Below are 18,023 nucleotides of genomic sequence, written 5' to 3' on the forward strand. Positions count from 1 at the left end.
ATAACTTAGTCACCGTGAAAAATTAACAATTTTCACTACATATCTATGTATAAATGTAATAATTTTATGATAATATTTATATATATATTAATAGATGTTTTCTTATTTGGCGGGCGCCATTAAACTGTAGTGTACCAAGACGAATTAATTGTAGCTACCATATTCTTTGAAGAGGATTGCATGATTGCTTCGTGGCAGAAATCAGCAGTCCGTGGAGGTATAATGTGGACTATATAATAGACATAACGACACGATCAGGTTATTATTTACATTTTAAATAAAATTTAAAATAAAAATGTCATTGCCAACTCCACAGCATTTCGTGTTCCTTTTGACGTCTCAAAGTAATGACGATACTAGACGGTACGCGTTAAGTACATTACCTATTGTAAGTGTTCTTTGAGGCACCTACATGCCGCCACAGATCTGTGGGACGCTTTCACTCTAATTATGGAGCTTTACCACTTACGATCACGTACGTCGTGAACCTTTATGAAATTGCGTACAATATGTTTCAAGAATATTATGTATATTGTGAGCGAAACGTGATACAAACTCAACGTGTTTCTTCTGCTTCAAGTGTAATGTTACATACGATTGTCTTTAAGTTCTGTATTAATTAAAAATATTCGTATTGGCTGTTTCAAAGTGTACCATATTTATTATAAGGGTAAAGATAACGTACTATAGAAAATTACTGGAGGTGGTTATGTTCAATTATCCATAGTAAAAAAAAAACATTTTCATCTACTGATGCATTATTGGAAGATATGGGAGCATAATACCAATGCTACTATTTTTAATACGCTTTTTTTTTTGTTATTCACAGCTTAGTAGATAATCACTGCGCTATCATCTGGCCGAGAAAGTATACCTAATTATGTTTTTTTTTTTTTTAAATAGTTCACCAAAACAATCGCAAACCAATTTGGGAAATATTTCATTTGCAACGCGTTAATTGTGGTCGGCTCTCATTTCCATTGTTATAGCGGATAATAAAGTTTTAATCCTGCGGTTGCGGGATTATTGCTAAACGTCGCCACGTTAATTAAATTATTCGATTCAGGTCTTGTATTAAATTATATAAAATACTTTCAATTAGTCGAAATCAGAAGATAAAACCGTCAAGATAAAAATAGGTTTTAATTATTTGTATTACTATCCGACGTATGTATGTATTTAGTATTAGAGTGCTTTAAAAGGTGAAAAGACTACAGTTTAGTGCAAAAAACTTGCTGTCAGTCGTAAAAAAAAACTTCGATTGAGAGCGAACATGACAAACCTCTCCGTTAACATTCCACCTGCACTCATTTCATAGTTGGTACGTGGAAATAAATCTATCTAGAAGGTCAATCTGGATGAATTCAATGCTTCTGGGTAATGGAAATGATATATGCTCCGCTCCACTGGGGGGAAGTCTGAAAAATAAGTTACTGTGATTATTTTACATATTATTATATAATTGTGTAATTGTATAATCTATACTAATATTATAAAGCTGAAGAGTTTGTTTGTTTGAATGCGCTAAGCTCAAGAACTACGGTCCGATTCGAAAAATTCTTTCAGTGTTAGATAGCCCATTTATCGAGAAAGGCTATAGGATATATAACATCATGCTAAGACCAATAAAAGCGGAGCACCAATAAAGAATGTTTCAAAATCGGGGCTTTTTTCCCTTTTGAGAGCTTTCGCTGCGTGCGCTGCAGAAACTATTAAAGTTTCGCTAAAATAATGTATGACAGAATTGTTCCCCTTTAAAAGATCTAAAAAAAGTCCGCGACAGCATATGTCTATATGTTAAGGTTGGCTCATTATAACGTTGTTATGCTAACCAAATCTGTTCTAAAATATAGCATTATTTGTGAACTATTCCACGAGGACGAAGTCGTGGACAAAAGCTAGTTTGTAAAATATACCATTCCTATATCCTTCCTATATATTTCTCATTATGTAGACCTGATATAAATTTAGTGTCCCCAAAAATGCATAAACTAAGTTATACTATGTAGAAAAATATATTGTTTAAAAATGCTGATGGTAGAGGGAATATTCATTAAGAAAAGGAGATTATTAAAGATCAGAAAACAGATACCGAACTCTTTTACAACGTCAGTTTTTACGAGTTTTCGTGCGTAATTTTCTTTACGAATTTCGAAGTGTGCCGCTAATGGGATCTTTTAAGTATGTTGCCAGTGTTTTTATTTTATTATGCAATTTTCCCCTATCTGTTCTCCACTGTTAAATTTCATCATAAAAGAGAGAGAACTTTAATTTTTTGTCATCGTAAAACCCGTTTCGGGAACGGGCGGCGGCCAATGTAAATTAACATTGCATCCCTAATTCAATTCCTTTCTACAATTAACTGAGTTTTATTTTGTTTGAAGTTAAATAGCTTGCTATTCCATCAAAGTGAAAAACTAGTTTTGCTACTATTGTAAGGTGCGATACTCATTTTAAATAACACTTTGAGATAACTTCCTTAGATGCTGTACTAGGACGAATTAGGTTCAGGTACAAATTTATTGATAATATTCCATTATTTACATATTTCTAAGTCGTTTAATTCTAAAAATGAACCTAAAATTAAAAATTATAAAAATAATAATAAAATTATATAAAAATAATAATAATAATAATTTAATAACTAAAATATATTATTAAAAGTAGTCCCTTTAGGCAAGGTTCCGAAGATACTGGCAGTGTTCCCCCTTTGAATAGCTAGACTAATTATTATTCTTTGTCCAAGGTAGCTGCCAGCTCTTCGGTCTTCTGTGATGTCGACTTTTTTTTTTTTCTTAACTATAACTAACCTTTTTGCTATTTCAAATATGTAACATTATTAATTGTCTTTATGTCACTATTTTATTCGAATTTTGGATTGCGTCATAGAGTGAATGAACTCATGCCCCCATGCGGTAAGTGATTACCGGAGTACCTAGATGTCATGAAATGAATACCATTACCCACCTTTCGACGTGAGGTCGAAATGCCAACTGCATTATACAATGGCAGTTCCATGCTTCAAACTTGCAAGAATGACTACTTCACGGCAGAAAAATACATGATGGTAGTACTACCTCGTATTGGGTTACAAATACGCTCGACTGCTAGAGAAATAAAATAAAAAAGATGAATAATAATAGTAATTACTTGCGAGAGTAAGGTAACGCCATCTATCGTCGAATGGCAGAAACGAATATCAAGTAAGAACTAGTAAAATCGAGAACTTGTGAAGTGCAACGCCATCTATTATTATATATCGGAAACATATATCGAGACTACTCGACCTGTCAGGAATATTCACGATAATTTTAGAGATGTCGCATCAACTATAAAAGCGTTGCAGAGTTGACACTAAAGCAGTTAGTAATCGAATCTATTCGAAGCGAAACAGCGAACGGATCACCTGAAGCAAAGCGGAAGACGTGAGTTACGAATTGTAAAGTGTTCTGTAAGTATTCTAAGAATAGAGAGTTGAATAGAGTATTGAATAGAGTTTTAATTTGTACTACGGTGGAAATTTTATTTATCCCGAACCCCAGCGCGTAACAATAATAATAATAACAACTAGGAACAAATAATGCACGGTCATCCGGCCTCAAAATAGGATTCCCTGTGTTATTGGTACCGGAGACTTACATATATATTTATATACGTTCGAATATATAAATAGATAGTAAACACCCAGTCAAAGAGCAAACAAACCTAATCATCCCACGAGCCTTCGCCCGATGTGGGAATCGAATCCACGACCCTCGGCGCAACAGTCAGGGGCGCTACTTCTGCATCACCAAGTCAGTCATAAATTTATGGGAATTCGGTAAGGCCTCCTAAAGCGAAAGCAGTTACAATCTGGTCTATTCCTGCCACAAAATACATTGTTTTGTTCTAATCAAGTCAAAGTAACCAAAAATGTTATGTTTTTCGAAATAAACAAAGCACTATCAAAATAAAAGCAGGTCCCAAAAATGACACGAGAAAGAAACGAACATGTAACAACAAAGATAAAGAGCGGCTTCCAGTTGTTAACGCATGGTTTTATTTCAAGTGCTTTGCGTGTGCATTTTTTATTTATTTCCTCGTATCCCCGTGTGTTTCGGAGTAGCTGTCACAAGCCGGAGCCATTGTGAATTCTTAAGCATATTTCCAGCCGCATTCGAATATAAATATTTATGGGTACATTGTACGAATTAAATCCTGTCTAAGCGTTTACGGTATCGTATTGTTTTCGTTATTTTTTCACAGACCGTACAGCTATAAAACGCTATGTACCCGTTGACGTTGAATGATTAACTGCTTGTTGGTTCAGTTGAAGATCGAATGCGCTTTCCGCAGTAAAACCCGGCACCGTTAACTTCTCGTAAAGTAAGTGGAATTGCTTTAACATTTATTACACGAACGGAGAACCAATTTTATTCCTCCCTGATAATTAGTACGCTATTTTTAAATCTTTTGGCAACGTTTCTGAGAAATGTACTATTAACGGGCTATAATATGAAATGGATGTAGCTTATTAATATTATCGTTAGGATAAAAACACTTTTCATGTATTCTGAGTTCCAAAAATGTATTAAAACACTTAAAAGTCCTTTTAAATAAGTCAAATGGGGGCACAAAAGCTGAACGGATAGAGGGTATATTAGATCATCTCTAGAGACAGAGGTAATGTGCCTACATACTTCAGACTCTGTCTACGGGGAATCGATAATCCCATAACGCACTATTCTCCTAAATCCATTTATAAAATATCACATAAACCAGTCCACGGGCCATTTTATTTATTCTTACTCGTGCGGAGACAGGAGAGATCAAATAGCCTTTGTCCTTACCCTTCTTTACTTATTCAAACAAAATTACATATGCCTGCTTCTGGATCGCCATTGCCCGAAATTTTACGCGTTAGAGATAGTGTCATGAATATAAATCTATCGTAAGGACGCCGCGGAGAGGTTAGCAGAGTTTACGGCGTAGCTCACTTTGCATTCTTTGTGGGCGGGCCCTTTATAGCCGCTTTATGGACTTAGGTCATTTTGCATAAAGCCTCAGCACACAAGGAAGTCTCCCTCTTTCTAACTGACCGTCTGTAGTCACCGCTGAATTTTGCATGACCATTGTGGGCGCCATCATGTCCTTGCCTTTCTGTAAAAACAATTCTACCAGTCTTTTCTGTATAGAAGCTAGCTGTCACGACTTTTTACGACTATTTCACGATGGTATTTTGGGTTGATATCGTTCGTACTCTGGGGAGTTTTAAAAATTCTGGATTGGATAGCTTACCTCATGGATGTGCCGTGATAATTATGAGGGTCAAACATTCTTACAACATTGATTCTTAGTAATAAATATGAGACTGGTGGTATTTTAGTGGTGGTAGGACCTCTTGTGAGTCCGCACGGGTAGGTACCACCGCCCCGCTTATTTCTGCCGTGAAGCAGTAATGCGTTTTGGTTTGAAGGGTGGGGCAGCCGTTGTAACTATAGTGAGACCTTAGAACTTATATCTCAAGGTGTGTGGCGCATTTACGTTGTGGATGTGTATGGGTTCCAGTAACCACTTAACACCAGGTGGGCTGTGAGCTCGTCCACAAATCTAGGCAATAAAAAAAAAGACAAAGAAAATGCTTTGCAATTGTAGTGAACTCTTGTGGCCTAGTCTGTATTAATAAGAACAATTATTAATAATGGAGGAAACTAGGGTTTTGCTATTAAAGGACATATAAAAAATTAGCGTTTAGTGTCTGCAGTGATCACTGTCACCTATTAATCCCATTTTCTTTGGCTGGAGATAACGAAACTCATTTAAGATATCTCGCCAACTCGTTTGAGATGTTTTGGGGTGCAGCCGTCGCCATGAACAGGAAATGCCTTAGAGTCGACATCACAATATAACTGTATTTATTTCAGAGATTAAAGGATAAATATATCAGGTCTCAAAAACATTTGCAGTAGCTTATCAAGTCTAACTTAATATAGTTATGCTCATGTCTGGATTTATGGGAAATTAACAGATCTTAATTTCAAATTAGAATTTAAGATGTCGAGAATATTAAAAAAATATGTCAACGCATACTTTCTTCACACATTTAAACGTTAAATACGTACAAAAATTATGACATGAAATCGTCTCATCGCAAACGCTGTGCTTAAATACGCATTTCGTCTCGAGAGACCAAAGGTTTCACTTTATGTCTAATAAAATTTTCTTCAAAGTATCCTTAATTGAAAATTTAAATTTATGCATAAGCTCTGATTGTAGAAACGGCATTGAGGAACACTACGGGCCAAGCACGAGACCTTTAAAGAGATTCTGAGCCTTTTAGAGATTTCCCTGGCTGGATTGTTGGCAAATTACGTTGATGAAAATTACGTTACGGATTAAAAGGAACGAGTTTAATTAATTCCTGGATAATCCGTGACGATGACAATGGTGTATATCCTTATCATAGTAATCTTTAAATATTTGTATGCTTTCATTTGGGATGGATAATTGAACTGTTTGTAGTTAATTAACTAGGTTTAAGCTTATTTAAACTTGGTTTAAACTTGTAATAATTTAATGTATTATGAAAAATCAATAACATAATTAAATCATTCATTTAATTTGCAGGTATTTGCATCTTTACATTCCTGTATCGTGTAGGTTTTTCAGTTTTATTTGAATCTATATCAATATTGTAAATTCCGTACTCATTCATTCCTTATATTAAAGAATTCATTAACAAGGAGGTAATTCCTATTAATAAAGCACTTAGCTATTAATAAAGTTACAGAGTTTTTAATGTTAAGCTTGGCGTTATCTTGCTTACTTAAGTTATCTATCTTTTGTAAGACTTGAAAAGTGCTCGATGGCTTAAGAAATTTCTAAGATACTCTAAGTTGTATAAGCTTAAAACTTTTTCAGATTAAATGCTAAAGACAGTTTTGATTTTGTAATCTTCAACAATAGAATTCTGATGTCTAGGAAATTATAGTAAGTGAATTTGGCATGACATTTTATTGAATTTAGTATAAGATTATTGATTACTCTAAAAAGGTGCATTTAAAACAAACTAACAGTAAGGTAATTTTACGAGCTATCATCAGCTTGAGTCAGTGTTAGGTTGTGTGCTGAAAAAAATAGAAATCCAAGGATAAATTGACACATGAAAATGTACCATTTGTTTATTCTATTAATTAGAATCAATGTTTTGATTAAATTTATTTAAAACAAAAAAGATTAAATGATAATATTATAAATGAAGGTCAGTTTGAAGGACCACGTCAAATCTATATTAATATATAAATCTACAGTGGTTTTTACGGATGTTCTGTTATGACTACTGAACCATGCATCCGATTGACTTGAAACTTGGTATCCATGTAGAAAATACACGTAATTAATGGATAGGCACTCATATGAGTGTTGGACTCTCTAATAATAATGATAATAAATAATATTGTTATGAATTTTAAATGCCTAGTCGGCTAGTATATGTATATATTTATCTTTCATCCTAAAAAATATGTGATAAACAAAAAACGTATTTTATGAGTTGAACATTGAAATTTATGTTCATGAAGACATCTTTAAATATAATTGACCGAAAACAAAGACCCTGAGCGATTTCAATACAATCAGCAAATGATCAAATCAAATCGTTGCTAAATGATACTTTAGCGGAGCTCTGTGTAAAGTATCCGCTTCATTGGGGCGTCACAATCGGATGCGCAATCTAGTATCGCGCCCTCTTCCGGACATAAATAAAATCGGACGACATTTATTTCATAACAACGGAACTGTGATAAGACGTTTCGTGTGCTTCCGCCAAGTTATCAAGTTATGAAATTGTTTAGTTATGATTACTTTGCGTGATACAAGTTCTTAGAGAGTAGTAGTAGTAGTAGTAGTAGTAGTATGCATGTAGTGAATCAAGACTACCACCAGAATTTTTTTTTTAGAAAATTATTTGAATTTACTGCCGCCGTTAGAGATAAACAAATATTTAGGTAAAATAAATAATGCTGGTGTAGAAATTAATTTGCGTGATACAAATTCTTAGAGAATAATCTAACATGCACGCAGTGAATCAAGACTACCAAAAGTTTTTTTTTTTTTAGAAAATAATTTGAAGTTACCACCGCCTTGAGAGATAAACAAATATTTAGGTAAAATAAATGATGCTCGTGTAGAAAAATATTGCCCAAATTATGTTTCAATTATTTTACGCTCATCAAACGGGTATCAATTTTTTGTGGAATTTTAACTTTATTCAATTCACATTTATGAGTCACGATCAGATTCAGTGCATATTAATGTTTCGATCTGAAAAAAATATGCGTTTTCTGATTTTTCTAACAACAACATTTAATATGCCGCAAACACCAACCAACAAAAAATTACTTTATTAAATTCGCAGCATTTTACCCCCAAATTAATGGACACTCTAAACTCAAGGTGAAAGAGCTTTTAAATCTCGGACAGCGGCGCCCACACACGGCAGACTCCCGTTACACATTAGCTAAATTGTTAGCTTCCACGACATAATCTTTTTAGCCTTTGAATCGTTATTTTTACCAGAAACGTCAGCAACAGTTACTTATAAAAGCTGAAATAATTTAATAAAGGCGTTATATCTTTCTCGGGTCACGTAAGAGGGCCTTCGGGGGGAAAATTACATTTTGTTTGGCCACGTCCACGATGCGACATGGGACAACTCAGTTAACGAGTGTTCAGCATTCTCGGCGTTCTTTCATATTTCGTACAATCTCTTTACAGATATGTGGGGGTTTGCGAATCGTTCGTAGATTACAAATACAGTACGACTAAATCTAACTTCTTATTTTTGATCGACTTTCGGTCAACTGTTGGATCCCGAACCTTATAATAGTGTTCGATTTATACTAAATATGTATACTACTCTTACAGTAAGTACTAATAAATAGCCTAGTATAATATTGTTACGCGCTGGGGCTCGTGATAAACAATATTTCACCAAAGTACAACTTGAAACTGTATTCAACACTTAGAACGCTCAAAAAACACTTTACAACTCTCAACTTGCTTCTTCCGCTTCGCTTCAGGTGGTCCGTTCGCTGTTTCGCTTCGAGTAGTTCCGATTACTGACTGACTGCGTGCCATCTCTACAACGCTTTTATGGCCGATACCTCATCCCTAGAACTATTGAGAATATTCCACACATCTCTAGTAGTCGTTTCCGCTTTCTATCAATAGATGGCGTTGTACTTCTCGAGCGTTCTAGGGGCTACTAGATCCTTCGATATTCGTTAGACTATTCGGCGATAAATGGCGTTACTCTTACACATATACACTCTCACACATACATTTACAATATAAACAATAGCAGGTGTTTATTGTTGAAATAATAATAGAAATGATTTGATTGCAGTCCCTATTTGCAATCGGTTTACATTCAGGATATAATTGACCAATATGTTTAAGTTAGTATTGTAAATACAGAGAAACAAAGATAATTACATACAACATAGTTCTAATGAGGAAAACTATTTTCAATGAGACATTGCCAGGCCGCAGTTAAGAGCGTACCTGCTATATAAATAAAAAACTTTTCGTTCCCATCAGCGTACCGTGCGAGGGACCTACGTCCATTATTTCAACATTTGCAAAGTTGCGGACATCCGTTGTACTCAACTTTCCGACATGAGGGTTCCGTGAATAAATGCCGTAACAAAATTTACAAAATGTTAATTTCAACCCGTATAACGACGAATGAGGTAATTCTGACACGGTCCAGACCGCAGCGAATTGGAATCGGGAACTTATAGAAATGCAAATTGAAGCATATTAGTTTAGGTTTAGTGGATTTGTATTAGATTATCCTGGTAGAAAAAAAAAGTGATTTGCAGAATTTATTGTCAAGCTTACATTAATATAACTAATAGTAGATATATATTATTATGTATATTCATATTATGAATGTAAGACGTATTGTAAGCCCCTACGGGATTACTACGAGTATGTTCCGTTAAAAGACCTAAAATTTAAACCTCATATTCAGAGGCGGGCAGCACTAATTTTAAGCATTTGTTTATACTAATATTATAAAGAGGAAAGATTTGTTTGTTTGTATTGAATAGGCTCCGAAACTACTGAACCGATTTGAAAATTTATTTCACTGTTTGGAAGCTACACTATTCCCAAGTGACAGGCTATAATCTTTTTTGAAAAAATTAGGGATCCTTACTAAAACTCCAATAATGTAACCCAAGGTGTAAAAAAATTACCTTAAATATTCTTTACATCGCGTGCCCTGCGAAAACTATTGATGATAGAATAAAATAATGTACTACGACTTTATAGAACACATTATTATTTACCAAAAGGGTCACGACAGCATATGTCTATTATAGTATATAATAGTTATGCAGCAATAAGTGTTCTTTTATTTAAAAATATAAAACAACGTCAAATATCATAGAAATTTTTGTTAAGCACCCGAGCGGAGCCGGAGCGGGCCGCTTGTCTTGTTTAAAATGAAAAAGGGTAAAAAACTTACATTACAATAACCTGTATTACACAACAAAATCATTTTGATAGCAGTTTCGAAAACGTTTGATCTTTTGATGTGGTCATGAAAGGAGAATAAATTTTTGGGTTTCAAAATACGAATACAGTATAAATCCTTTATGTGGACTTTCAAACAATGGTGTGGTTTTGTGGTTAATCTGTTATTTCAGACCAAAATCGGACAATATATGATCATAAAGTGAGTTTTGTCGAATAGTGGCAGAGCATAAGGATCTATTTTTTATTGTCTACCTATATTTACGAATTTCATTGTTTTTTTGGTATTAATCTAAGGAACAATCCCCTATGTCTTCCGAAATAATCTATAGTTCGAAAGAGGGGAAAATGCAATTTTCCGTAATGCCTTGTTTTAATTTCCAACCGTAAATAATGATTTGGTCAATTTTCCACAATTTCGGTTGCGTGTTCAAAGTTTTTATTACAATTTTATTGTTATTTAGGCGTGTTTGTTCCTTGTTCCAGATTACATCGGAGGTTTTAAAGGAGCCGGGCGCTAATGTGAGTTTCCGAAATTCAGTTTTGTTTATTGTACGTAAAATGTAATTGAATTTCTCGATACTCTGAATTTTCAAAAGAGAATTAGTTAGATTCAAAAAAAAAATGTTATTCGTTCGAAGAGTTGTTTTAATAATATAATAAATATGGAAGCAGATAACCGAGGGTACTACCGTTCAAGGAAAACTAGCGGTCGCCGGAAGTAATCTGTGCAGGAAATTTTAGTCAACAGGAAGCTGCCCAAACTAAGGGTATTAACGAACTTTTATGAGCGGTCTAGCCATTTAATCGCGAGTCAAGAGCTAATCCCGGTAGTTGGCGGACTCAGAGCGGCAGCGTCTCTGAACAACACACCTGAGACCGGACTTTTTATTTTTGTCTCACATTTCCACCTGATTTCAGCCCACAGAGGTTGCAGCGGCGGGCTGAACTTTGTCGGGCGTCATAAATTTATTTAACGGCCCGAAGGCAATAAGAGGCGGAGTGTAAAAAGAAAAATACGATACCAACGTGCCTAGCCGTTATTGCAATTAAACAGTGAAAGTAAATCTTTCAATACGAGCAGCGAACGTTCGCCTCCCGGTTCCTGCCTTAATTTATAGCTTTGTTTTAGTCAGTGCCGCATCCCACTGATGGATTGCGATGTGTTTGATTAAAAAACCCGCGATCTTTGCCACTCCATAACATAGCTACCAAGCTTGATCGACACTGAAGGCAGTAGAGACATTACTGGTGGTAGGACCTCTTGTGAGTCCGCGCGGGTGGACCATCACCCTGCCTATTTCTGCCGTGAAGCAGTAATGCGTTTCGGTTTGAAGGGTAGGGCAGCCGTTGTAACTATACTGAGATATTAGAACTTATATCTCAAGGTGGGTGCCGCGTTTACGTTGTAGATGTCTATGGGCTTCAGTAACCACTTAACACCAGGTCGGCTGTGAGCTCGTCCAACCATCTAGGCCATAAAAAACACACACACACACACACACACGTTTGGCCTGAGTGTCTACTCATAATTTATTTATAACTTTGGGTTTTAGCTGTTGATATATGTATAATATAATATATCTACAATGTCCGTTTTTTACGAGTTTTTTTGGGAATTCAATACTGAGTAACTACAATTAGCTTGTAATTTTTCTTCGTTTGGTTTTTTAGAAACTAATCAGAATTGTTTTCAATGTTTTTATTTTTCAAATACAAGTCAAGTTGGATTTGCCTTACTCGTCGTTTAATGTCCTACAAGAAAAGTTTGCTTCAAATTAAATTTGAGTCGCGATTACTGTGGAATGTATATATTTATAAATTTGCGAATCGAAAATTCACGCCAAGGAAAAAGGCAGAAAACGTTTGCAGCGACCGTCTGGATCAAAGAGAGATGAAGTAATCGAAGCGAAATAAATCAACACAGAACAAATTAAATACGTATGTTGAGGAATTGAGGATGTGAGCCAATACGATGGTTGTAGAGAGACTTCTTCAAATTCAGTAAAAGCAAAAGAAATGGACGACATAATGCGAGGAATCTTTTACGTTTGAATACACCCATCGCAGATGCTAAACGTTTGATTTTCATATTGAATTTTCAACGCTTTCATTTAATAATCGAGCTTTCATTGTTAAATATCGCGACGGTAAAGGAATTCATATTGTATTTTTGTGTCGAAAAGAATTACTGCATCGTCTCAAATACGTAAAATACAACTGTAAATGTAGCATGCTATTTACGTTTATGTACGTGTAACCTCTATACGATTTATCTTAAAAGAGGTTAATATGTTATTATTTTCAGTCCGAGATTGTAGTTATTATTTTTATTTAATTCTAGTATAAATGAAATGTTAATGCAGTGTAATGAAGTGTAATATGGATGCAAAATCTGAAGTAAATGAAATAAATAAATAAAAATAAAAAAAATAAAGATGACAAATGGAATTTTGAATATTGAAACATCAGAAGAAGAAACATTAGAAATATAAAAGCAATTTGAGATTTTGAAATATAAAAAAACATACAAAAGTGGTTAAGCAATAGCTTTAAATGTTGTTTCTCTTTATAGAGCAACTCAATTTGTGCTATAGTTTTACTAAGCTAAACTGTCTTTTGATGTAAATAAAATAATACATTAAGTATATACGTACTATGAAAACGAAGAATAAAGACATGTAATTGTATCACTCAAATACTTTTCATAAAAAAATACTATTGTATTTTTCATTAATTTAAAGCGTTATTATAGAGATAGTTACGTGTTTATCAATTGTATAATAACAAAGCACAGCCGATAGGTAGTACATATCTCACATAGCAATAAAATTTGCTTGTAGAATCGCTATTTTTGCATTTTAAGAAAGATAACTTGATGCTTAAGAAATAAAAAGCTTATCAATAACAATAAAGTTAAATTTATTGCTTTTTTTTTATTGCTTAGCTGTGTGGACGAGCTCACAGCCCACCTGATGTTAAGTGGTTACTGGAGCCCATAGACATCTACAACGTAAATGCGCTACACACCTTGAGATATAGTTCTAAGGTCTCAGTATAGTCACAACGGCTGCCCCACCCTTCAAACCGAAACGCATTACTGCTTCACGGCAGAAATAGGCGGGGCGGTGGTACCTACCCGTGCGGACTCACAAGAGGTCCTACCACCAGTAATTACGCAAATTATAATTTTGCGGGTTTCATTTTTATTACACGATGTTATTCCTTCACCGTGGAAGTCAATCGTGAACATTTGTTGAGTACGTATTTCATTAGAAAAATTGGTACCCGCCTGCGGGATTCGAACACCGGTGCATCTTTTCAACACGAATGCACCGGACGTCTTATCCGTTAGGCCACGACGACTTGCTTAATGTTTATTGTTAATAATAACAATAAACAAGGTCAAAACAAGGTTAATAATAACAATAAACATTAAGCAATAAATTTAACTATTTTATAATAAAGTAAACTCAAAATAATTTAAATGATATTTTTGTAAGAACAACAATAACCGCTTCAGCTAGTTTTTAAAATAAGATTCTTCTCCCTATAGAATGAATTAATTAATTGATAAGTTAATTTTCATTAAATTTGTTTCATTCTTTAAACATGTTTGAAAAATTATAATTTTGAATATAATACCGTTCTGGTTTGAGTAGTTATAAGGGCTTGTGCTGAAAATCGTGCATATTCTGCGGTAATACCAAAATGAAGGGACGAGTTTTAAATTCAAATTATTTAATGGTCCGGAAGGAGGTATTTCATTTTCCATTCGAATCGTTACGTAATTTACTACTGCGTTTATAAACCTTTTGTTTAAAAAACCGTAAAATATGTTAAACGCGTTGCTGTTTAAACACCGCCACATGGTTGTTGTTTTCTTTCGCACAGAATTCCGTATTGCTTTAAATAAGCAGTGACTCTAGACACATGCGCGTTCTATTAGTGTTAAAGCTTCTAGAAAGTACAAAATACTGACAAAATTACTGGTGGTAGGACCTGTTGTAAATCCGCGCGGCTAGTAATGGTGGCACCACTCTCCTTATTTCTGTCGTGAAGCAGTAATGCGTTTCGGTTTGAAGGGTAGGGCAGCCGTTGTAACTATACTTGAGACCTTAGAACTTACATCTCAAGATGGGTGGCGCATTTACGTTGTAGATGTCTATGGGCTCCAGTAACCACTTAACACCAGGTGGGCTGTGAGCTCGTCCACCAAACTAAGCAATAAAAAAAATTGTTAAAACAAAATCATGCAGTTTAGCTTTTGTAAATCTTTTAAACAGGCGTTACCGTTCACGGTCACAGATGTAAAAGCTAGGTGACCTCGGTAGCCATGCACTCACCACTTTCAGATGTCAGTGAAAAGTTTGGATTCTAAAAAAATAATGGGATTAGCAAATTTATTTTTCTAATTATAACTGTTGGTTATTTTTCAATTCAGTGTATAGTGATAGCACCGATATAGTATACCAATGTTTATTACGAAAATTTGGCTTAGTTTTTACTTCATCACGAAACAACATATAGTTTTTTCCTGAAGGTTCGAACTACTTCCAATAATAAAATCTAAAACAAAATAAAATGATAGACAAAACTATTTCAATTAGGCCGATGGCTTGACGCGACAAAAGTACAGACAGCACAAAACCGTTCAAATATTCATGGGGCTCGGTAATTCATGGTATCGATTTCCCTTGAATGCGTTATGGTACTAGGGTTGCCATACATCACTTATATAAAGAGGAATGTATTAAAGTTCAATTTAATACTGGTTATAAAATGTTATAAGCTTCAAGGACTCAAACTAAAAAAAAACTCTTGTGGCATATGGAAACATACGCACGCGAGTCAAGAACAAATTAATTTAAATGCCGAATGATAATATTGACACAATTGAGACCGTCAGCGCAAAAGTGGCCTAACCCACAATTTTTCATAATCGTGCTTATAATTATGTATATTACAATTTATTTAAAATATAATAAATTTTGATGTAAAACCTGCCTATCCATAGTTTCACCCACAGATAACAGATGGCTTTGTAAACATTATTTTTGAGCCTTTTTATGTATTTTTGCCTACTCAGATTCGAATTCATGAAAACTTAAACCTCATTGCTCTATAATAACTATGGTAAGCTTAGGCCACTTTTTCGCGACGGCCTCAATTATAGAATCCAGACACCGTGATATAGCAATTGAGGTAATATCTACTAAAATTACTAAAAGCTTACTAAAATTTCCTAATCTACTTAAGTAGATTTTACACAAAGTACCTACCAGTATGTATGCAATATATCGACGCTTGAAAGGCAAACGTGACTAAGCGACAATAACTGCTTTGTACATAAATGATAGGCAATAACCATATTCGATGCGCAAAAAAATATATTTCTAGATCTATTAAAATCATTTCAATCCTACAGCTAGTAGCTAGGTTCTACTACAACTAGATTCGTTAAAATAAATTTTGTTTTCAGGTATTTCAACATTAAATTAGTCTACTGTAAAGTTCACGCATCGTCGCTTAGTCACGTTTGCCTTTCAAGCGTCGATATGTATATATGTAAGGAAGTGTGCAATATAGTAATAATCTTTATGTATTTGTATTTATGTATGAAAGTTTACTGGTGGCCCGAAGGCCTTTCCAGTTTCACCAGGACAGGTGGGCGAGCAAAGGCTCAGCCAAGAGGGGCGGGATTTGCTAACAACTGCCCGAGCGCCTCCGAAGGAGACCTAACAACTCAAGAGCAATTGTTTCGCGAATGAATCTACTACCGGATCGGAATCGCGACCCGCTGAGAAGATCCGGCGAGAAACTCAGCGGGCTGATGCATGGGTTAGGTTGCACGTCGACCTCTTTGTCGAGTTCGACGAGTACGGTTACCGGGGTCCCTAAGCCTGCCCCTAGTATTAGAGCTGAAGGCATCTAATGCAACGGTTATTGGATCTGATGGATCCGTAAGGACGTGTCTAGGGCGTCGACGGTGACTGGCTCCTGCATGATCAGGATTCGGGGAGTAGTCAGCGGCGGCAACGATAAGGCGATTATCATGACGCATAGCCTTATCGAAGTATCGTTCCGACGCTGACTTCATGTATTTCCGAATTGATTCGAGGCCCAGGTCGTCGTGTAGGTCAACGTTCCTCACGAACCACGGAGCCCCAACAGCTAACCTGCAAAAGCGGGATTGTAGGGATTGGAGGGTGTCTATGTGTGTGCGGGCCGCGTGAGCGAACACCACACTCGCGTAAGTCATGACGGGCCTTATGCAAGTTTTGTAAAGTGTCACCTTGTTCCGAAGGGACATTTTACTCCGCTTACAGATCATGGGGTAGAGTCTACCGAGAATAAACGCGGCACGGTCACGGACTGACTTTATATGCGGGCGGAATGTCATCGATGCATCCAGGGTAACGCCCAGGTACTTGACCTTCCTAGCCCAGGGTATGAGTTGTCTAAAGAGAGTAATCGGGGGTGTGAGATTCCTCCTCCTAATCCGGGAGGAAATCCGTGTGGAGCTTCCCCTCTGAAATAGCACCGCAGTACTTTTCGCTGGGTTGATGTCTATGCGCCATTTTCGGAACCACTGTCCTAGGGCTAGGGCTGCGCTCTGAAGCTTCTTCGCGATTAGGGACTTATTTCTACTAGAATAGTAAACAGTCGTGTCGTCGGCGAATAAAGCTAAATGGGTCGGCGGCGACCGGGGAATATCGTTGACGAATAAGCTAAATAGGAGGGGTGAGAGGACAGAGCCTTGCGGGACTCCAGCTGTGAGAGGTCGTGGGGAGGAGCGGGTTCCCTCGACTCGATATCGAAAAGAGCGGTTCGACAAGAAGTCCCGTATGATGAGCACGAGACTATCCGGCACGCCCATGTTGAATAGTTTGAAAATCAAACCATTGTGCCAGACTTTGTCGAACGCTTTTGCGACGTCGAAGAAGAGAGCTCCCGTGTATAACGGTTTTGGTCGATTAAGCCCCACAAGAATGTGCTCCGTTAGGCGGTGCACCTGTTGAACGCATGAGTGATTTGTACGGAATCCGAATTGTTCATCGATGAGAATGCCCTTGGATGAGACGAAGTCTCTGAGGCGTTTGTAGAGCAGACGCTCATACAGTTTGCCTAGAGACATGAGGAGGCTAATCGGGCGGTAGCTCGTCGGATGATTTTTTGGTTTACCGGGTTTATGTATGCCGATAACGTCCGCTTCTTTCCACACCGCGGGAAAGATACAGTTCGCCATAGCGGCATTGAAAATAGATGCCAACATCACGATGAGTTGGACGGGTAGAAGTTTAATAACGCGGTTAGATATACCGTCGGAACCGGGAGCCTTGCGAGGACGTAGGTCTTTGATCAAGTCTTTAACTTCCATCGGGGTGAAATCTTTATGTATACTAAGCACGTGAATAATAATAACGAAGCATAAAATAATCTTATCAAAACCTTAACGTAACCGAGTGCCGTAAATGTTTACATGCGTATTTCAAAACCGT

At 36.2% G+C, this 18,023-nt stretch overlaps 1 protein-coding gene across 1 annotated transcript in view; it reads left to right on the plus strand.

Annotated features, from left to right (window-relative positions):
• The window catches only part of LOC101740012 (semaphorin-2A), a 430,077-nt gene that overhangs the window by 190,245 nt on the left and 221,809 nt on the right, over positions 1-18,023 (plus strand). Inside the window, exon 3 of the mRNA XM_021349434.3 lies at positions 11,008-11,043. The gene's annotated coding sequence lies outside the window, so the exon portion shown is untranslated. The remainder of the gene's footprint in view (positions 1-11,007; positions 11,044-18,023) is intronic.

The sequence above is a fragment of the Bombyx mori genome, chromosome 18 (assembly GCF_030269925.1).
Source record: "Bombyx mori chromosome 18, ASM3026992v2".
NCBI lineage: Eukaryota > Metazoa > Arthropoda > Insecta > Lepidoptera > Bombycidae > Bombyx > Bombyx mori.